At 40.0% G+C, this 7,939-nt stretch overlaps 1 long non-coding RNA gene across 1 annotated transcript; it reads left to right on the forward strand.

Annotated features, from left to right (window-relative positions):
* The first annotated feature begins 35 nt into the window (after positions 1 to 35).
* LOC129861061 (uncharacterized) lies at positions 36 to 6,487 on the forward strand. Its single transcript, XR_008760501.1, has 4 exons — positions 36 to 1,511; positions 5,225 to 5,288; positions 5,393 to 5,476; positions 5,581 to 6,487. It is a non-coding gene; the product is annotated as an uncharacterized LOC129861061 (long non-coding RNA).
* The last annotated feature ends 1,452 nt before the right edge of the window (positions 6,488 to 7,939 follow it).

Raw genomic sequence — 7,939 nt, forward strand, 5'->3', positions numbered from 1 at the left:
TCTCCTCCAATGGGTTTCGAGAAAGAGAAGAGAAGACGCGAGGAGGCTGCGAGAAGAATACAATTGAGATCTTCCCACAGATTGGATATTTTAAAGGCCCAGTGCAGTCAAAATTCAGTTTAAAGGCACTTCACGCTTCAAAAACACCGACAGTCTTTTTGCATTTTAGTACAGCAGAATTACATTAATTTACAATGAAACGCTGCGTTTGCATTGCGGCGTTGCAGAGGCAGGTGCAGTGCATACATTGGATTTATCGAACGCATACCGGTTTGACAGAAATGGTAGCAGAAGGTGAATGTTGAACTTTTGTTGCATACATATCCAGATGCTGCGTGCTATTAAGCGCTAAAACTCTGTCTGTGTGTTCGAAGCGTTAACGCCTCATATCCACCAGATTAATCAAGCTCTTTCTGTTCCACGGAGGTCATTAATTTTCAATGGAGAAGTCCGCAACGCTACTTTGGGGGTGCCGCACTAGGTAGCGGTGCATTCTGTGTTCCGCATGCATTCAATATTTCTTATCCTGCATTGCTTTACCTTGCGGCGGTACAAACAGAAGTACACACAGACTCCAACTAGCTATCTTTTAGCAAGTTGAAAGCGAAGCAAGTGCCTCAAGTACAGAAAATGGGGACTAGACATGACGAAACATCTGCATCTGGTGGACATTGTGCATAAAGGTCCAATGCGGACGTTTTTATCTCAATATCAAATAATTTCTTATGTGTAACAAATTAATTAAAGAATTACAATTGTCAAAAATTTACAAAAACAGCTTCTTAACTAAATGTAATTTCTCAAGCAAGAATTTTGCTAGGACTGTCTGGGAGTGGTCTGAGGGGCCTAATTGGAGGAGCCTAATGATAGGGATGTGTAGCCTAAAAACTAGTTGTTATTGGCAGAGAAGAGGGCAAACAACCTTTTAAAACAACTCTTTGACTAAAAGTGCATTTTCATAATTTCTCAGTGTTATTTCAACCTCATAGTGGGGATATATATAAAGCACAGTAAAATCACGTGTTTGGCTGCACTGGGCCTTTAAGGTATCTCATAGGACCCAATTTACGGCATTTGGCAGAATCCTTCCGGATGTAGTTTGTGATGCACTGAAAAAGCTGCTGTCCATTTTCGTTATGAATGTTTGTTTTGTTTTTTAAGAACTTGCGAAGTGTGGGTTTAAATTTATCTAGTAAATATAATTGAATACATTTTAGGATTAAGATACTTGAGTTGACGACGGTGTCGTTTTCAGTATGTTACCGAAAGGGTTCTGTGTCAAGTCCAACACAGTGATTAAACGCTCCGATAGGTGAGGAGTCACTCGTTCCACATTAAACTCAACGATTTACAATGGAGTTGAGCGACGACTAGTGGGCCGACTGGAGCTCCGACGTTTTAATGAAAAAACGACACATTTCAGCACCCAAAGAGTAGGCAGCAATTACACACGGTATTTTCTATTCGCCACTCAACTCAACAGGCATCCAGCCTCTTTGGTAGTTAGAAAGGTACCCGGAAAATATATGCCATTTCATCTATGCTAGATTGTGACAGACCTGTAGGTCGTTTCGTTTGATTTCAATCACTTTTTGACCGCACACCTTTTTAATTTGAACAAAACCTCCCATACATATTTGCTCATGGTAGAAGTGATCAGAAAGTGACTCTTTGGACCTGATTGCCAAAACATTCAGTAGAGGAGGTGCCTAAAGTTTACAATTTTTGCATACTCCACCATACCATGAGACATCCATGTCTTCATCACTGGAAAAGATTAACGGTCCAGTTTGATATCATTTAAAAGCTTACAAGAGTGTTGTCAAACTCTTTGATCATTTCTATAACTTTAAAATGTTTTGTATCTTTAACTTAAATTCTCAAAAAATGCATAAACTCAGATTATTTTCAATTTTCACCTGTGTTATAGTTTATGCGGCGTTCAAACAACTGGGAACTCTGAAAATTACCAGGTCAAATCATGACCTCAGTGATCTTCAGGTCAGAAAGTATGAGCTCTGGAAAGAGGCCCGAATTCTGAGTTGGATGATTGTTCAAATAGATTTTTCCCCCAGTCGGATCTCTCTTTTTCTTTTCTTCTCGAGGTCCCAGTTGTTTTTAATGCACTAAAGTCAGAGAGTTCCGAGCTCCCCGCTGTTTTGAACACAGCATTAGACCCTATTTTATATCATCTGAAGTGTTTGAGTTGTGGCTGCCATCGGTTGAAACCATAGAGATAGATAGAGGACTCAGCGTTGTGTCTGACAGCATGGGCATTGCCATTGAGGCTATTTCCATTTGAAGCAGTCCATTTTCATGACTCCAACAGGGTCACAAGGAGAGATCAGCCAATGAAGTTGGAAGTCATACCTGTTGACTACATTAAAATGGTGGAAGCCCTCAATGACGCTGCCCATGCTAATACAGCTTTTTGGCCACTATGATTCATTATGATTGAGACAGCATGCTCTTAACACAAGGTGGGTGTTAAATTTACTAAAATGGGAATGGGAATCAAATGGTACACAAAGATGGTTGGACGTCTACACATTAGATACTATTGACTTGAATGGGAATATCAGTTGTTTTATCCTGTCTGGCCCAGGCGTTCCGCTAGCGGAACATTCCACTGAAAAGGCAGAGCGAGAAATTCAAAAAATGTTTTTTCTAAATATTTAACTTTCACACATTAACAAGTCCAATACAGCAAATGAAAGAAACACATCTTGTGAATCCAGTCAACATGTCTGATTTTTTAAATGTTTTACAGCGAAAACAGCACGTATATTTATGTTAGCTCACCACCAAATACAAAGAAGGACAGACATTTTTCACAGCACAGGTAGCATGCACAAAGCCAACCTAACTAACCAAGAAACAACTTCATCAGATGACAGTCTTATGTTATACAATAAATCTATGTTTTGTTTGAAAAATGTGCATATTTGAGGTATAAATCAGTTTTACATCACAGCTACCGTCAAAAATAGCACCGAAGCAGCCAGAGTAATTATAGAGACCAACGTGGAATACCTAAATACTCATCATAAAACATTTCTGAAAAATGCATCGTGTACAGCAAATGAAAGACAAGCATCTTGTGAATCCAGCCAATATTTCAGATTTTTTAAGTGTTTTACAGCGAAAACACAATATAGCATTATATTAGCTTACTACAATAGCCTACCACACTACCGCATTCATTCATCAAGGCACGTTAGCGATAGCAATAGGCACGTTAGCGTTAGCGAATAAACTAGCAAAAGATATTAATTTTCACTAACCTTCATAAACCTTCCTCAGATGACAGTCCAATAACATCAGGTTATACATACACTTATGTTTTGTTCGAAAATGTGCATATTTAGAGCTGAAATCAGTGGTTATCCATTATGCTAACGTAGCTTCTTTTTCCCAGAATGTGCGCATATTTCTATTAGACTCTCACCTATTCTGACCAAATAGCTATTCATAAACATTACAAAAAAATACATGTTGTATAGGAAATGATAGATACACTAGTTCTTAATGCAATCGCAGTGTTAGAATTCAAAAAATATCTTCATTACGACATAAGGCTTATGTTATAGCGAGAGAGTGGCCAAAACCTGGGCGCAAAACTACTAGTATACAGTTCGACAGATATATGAAATAGCATCACAAAATGGGTCCTACTTTTGGTGATCTTCCATCAGAATGTTGGACAAGGGGTCCTTTGTTCAGAACAGTCGTTGTTTGGATTTAGAACATCGTTTTTCCCTCTTGAATTAGCAAGCACACTGGCCAAGTGGCGCGAAGCTCTCCTTTCTGAACAAAGGCACACAACGCAACACGCCTAACGTCCCGAATAAATTTCAAAAATCTAATAAAACTATATTGAAAAAACATACTTTACGATGATATTGTGACATGTATCAAATAAAATCAAAGCCGGAGATAGTAGTCGCCTATAACGACGGCTTTTCAGAAGGCAATTCCAGGTCCATCTTCGCGCTTTCCAGAAAACAGGAAATGGATGACTCGTCATGCCAAGAGGATATATTCCACCTCAGACCAAGATAAACACTTCATTTCTTCTCTCACTTCCTCTTGACATCTAGGGGAAGGTGTATGACGTGCATGTATACTCATACGTATCATGCCCATTTATAGGCAGGCCCTTGAACAGAGCATCATTTTCAGACTTTCCACTTCCTGGTCAGAAAGTGTGTTGCCAAATGAGTTCTGTTTTACTCACAGACAAAATTCAAACGGTTTTAGAAACTAGAGAGTGTTTTCTATCCAATAGTAATAATAATATGCATATTGTACGAGCAAGAATAGAGTACGAGGCCGTTTAAATTGGGCACGATTTTCCCCCAAAGTTAAATAGCGCCCTCTATCCTCAACAGGTTAAAGTACACTGTCAATCTTCCATAGGAAACCTATTGAAATCATAGAAATGTTGATAATAGAATAGACATTCCCATTTAAGTTGACATTCGACGATGGGTGAACCAACGGCCATCTTTGTGGTACTAATTAAATTACAATTTCTAAATTGCAGTGGTCAGAAGGATAGGTTCATTCTATTAATTATATTTCTATGATTGAAATGACACCCACCCTGATATCAAACTCAACCGTTTGTATTTTCCAGTGATGAAGACATGTATGTCTCATGGTATGGTGGGGTATGCAAAATGGGTAAACTTTCAGCACAAATCTCCTGAATGTTTTTGCATTCAGGTCCAAAAAGTCACTTTCTGACCACTTCTAACATGGGCAAATATGTATGGAAAAGTTTAATTCAAATGTAAAGGGTGAGGTCAAAAAGTGATTGAAATCAAATGGAATAACCCCTGTTCCATTTTCTAGAGTCACACTCACAAAGAACTAAAGATGTACATGGTGCTTATAATTCACATAGGATTTTTGTGGATTGAAGCATCACAACATTTCCTGAAACCCTTTTCACGTAGATTACAACAATATTTCATATTGACCCTCTACCCACCTTAGGAGGAAGCTGAAAGCTGACATATCCATAGCCTTTCCCTCTCTGTCTACGGAGAAACTGTCCGAGTTGGTCCCAAACAAATAGGAGCTCAATGTAGTGAAGATCTAAGCCCACAGGGGAGATGTAGTCACCCTCTCCGTGCTTCATAAGAAACCAGTGTTCTTTGAGCTGGAGAAACGTGTCTATCCCACAGGTAGGGTTAATATCAACATGTCTATCCCACAGGAAGGGTTACAGTCAACATGTCTATCCCACAGGAAGGGTTACAGTCAACATGTCTATCCCACAGGTAGGGTTACAGTCCAAATGTCTCAAGTGGCAGAGATGCACTGACCATACAACTCAGGAAAAAAAATAGAAATCTTGACTACTGTATGTCTTGTTGTTTTCCAGTGTATAAGCTTTGGCGTTATCCCCATGTCTTGCCAGCATTCACAACATGGCCTCCAGTGTTACATAAGCTGGCTGGAGGGGCAGGTAAGGTTATTTGTCCTACATAAAACCTGGATTGATATTAATCAATGTATCAGTCATTCACATGTATTCTGAAACTCTATCCTCCATTTTCCACTTCTCCACAGATCTCATGCTGCCTGGAGTGGTGGTGCCTCCAAGTGGTCTCCCAGAGGGGAAGAAGGGGGACTTCTGTGCTGTTAAAGTTGTTAGCAACAGGAAGGTTGATTGACTGAATCCATTTGCAGTCATGATTAGCAGTTACCGCTGTCTATAATGAACACATTGACATACTGTAAACAGTATGTCAATGTGTTGACAATGGCAGGCTTCATATTTTTGCTCACAACGTTGTGGTTGTTTGTTGCCAGGGCTCCCGTGGCAGTGGGCACTGGTGCACTGCCACCATGTCCGATGCAGGGCCTGGGCATGAAGGGCAGAGGAGTGTCAATATTCTACACCTACATGGACAGCCTGTGGTGAACACAGATGATCCAGTCAAACTCCACACACTGCAGCATGGTTAGTGTCAATAAGTATAACCCGCACACAGCATTCCCAATCTACTATCATTATGGAATTTGGAGACGAGGCTGGTCCTCCCTCCATGCCTGATGTGGACACTGAGGGTGTCGAGGCAATGTATGGAGAGGAAGAAGAGGATGATGAACAGGCCACTGACGGGGGTGAAGAGGAACCGTGTCCCAACCCAGAGGACCCGAGAAGCCCACACCTGCCAGCAATTGCTAATAACCCATCCGCAACCGCCCGACTATATGTGAAAATCTGTACCCCGACCATAACCTGCTAATATAGAAAATGTGCTGTAGGCTACAGTCAGAGACGACATAACCAGTTTTTGACGGGGTGCAGGATATTTTTGTTTTTGCCCGATTTAGATATGTTTCTGCTTATAGTTTCAGACATTTTGGTATGCTATTTGTTAGTCAACTTGTCTATAATTAGATACATGCAGCTTCTCTTCTGTCATTATATGTTGCCCTAGAAGATTAAATAAACCCAATTCTGCTTGGATGCATATTTGATGTGATTAAAATACTATCAGCTTTTATGATGCTGATAAAGATAGATACCGTCTGTAGAGGTGCTAACTGCACATTTGCATTCTCTCAAGATGCTGAAAGAAATAAATCATATTTCTCCACTCTTTTTCCCCAAGTCAAAATGTAGCCTAGATTTGAAGGAGTTAATATTAAGGCTATGTGAGAGGTTATAGACATACAGTCAGTGTCCAGATTTCAGTTTCCATTTAACCCATCTGAACAGGAGGCTACAGTTCCCTTGACAGGCCATGGCCTATTAAGTCCCCGTCTTGTGACTGCCGAATTTGTAGGCTATATCGCCTCACAATCATCACACATAACATAGCCAGCACTGCTATTATCCTCTTTTACCACTTCACCAAATATAACTTTTTTGGCCCGCCTTTCTCTTTATTTTCAACTCTCCAATTCACGGCGCTTCTCTTATTGAATTTAACTCAGACATTGTCCTTTTTGTTTCCGTGGATTGACGTTGACTTTTACTGCCCGTTCCTAAAAGCATTTGGCATGTAAGCTATTTTCCCCGTTTACAGTTCATCCCTAAAAGTTTAGGCTAACGCACTACTACCATATAGCCTAAAATAATGAAAGAAAAACCTCAATGTAGCCTATATATATAAATTGCACAATAAGTATACATGTATGGATTTTTTTATATATTGTTTGCTCTTTATTCAACCTGCCTGCCACCCGCCCTTCATCCACACAATATTTCATGACCATGCGGATATAACCATGGGGACTGCAGGTTATGAATCAACCCGCACATCACTACCACAAGGTAACTATTACTGCTCAACTGGAGAACAAGTGAGAGGAGAGATTGGCACTTATTATGATACAGCTACAGTGCATTCGGAAAGTTTAAAGACCCCTTGACCTTTTCCACATGTTACGTTACAGCCTTATTCTAAAATTGATAACATTTTTTAAAAAGTCCTCATCAATCTACACGCAAAACCCCATAATGACAAAGCAAAAACAGTTTTTTGGACATTTTTGCAAATTTATAAAAAAACGTATTTACATAAGTATTCAAACCCTTTGCAATGAGACTCGAAATTGATCTCAGGTGCATCCTGGTTCCTCTGATCATCCTTGAGATGTTTCTACAACTTGATTGGAGTCCACCTGAGGTAAATTTAATTTATTGGACATGATTTGGAAAGGCACACACCTGTCTATATAAGGTCCCACATTTGATAGTGCAGGTCAGAGAAAAAACCAAGGCATGAGGTTGAAGAAATTGTTCGTAGAGCTCCGAGACAGGATTGTGTCAAGTCACTCATCTGGGAAGGGTACCAAAACATTTCTGCAGCATTAAAGGTCCCCAAGAACACAGTGACCTCCATCATTCTTAAATGGAAGAAGTTTGGAACCACCAAGACTCTTCCTAGAGCTGGCCGCCCAGCCAAACTGAGCA

Source organism: Salvelinus fontinalis, chromosome 8, assembly GCF_029448725.1.
Source record: "Salvelinus fontinalis isolate EN_2023a chromosome 8, ASM2944872v1, whole genome shotgun sequence".
NCBI classification, from domain to species: domain Eukaryota; kingdom Metazoa; phylum Chordata; class Actinopteri; order Salmoniformes; family Salmonidae; genus Salvelinus; species Salvelinus fontinalis.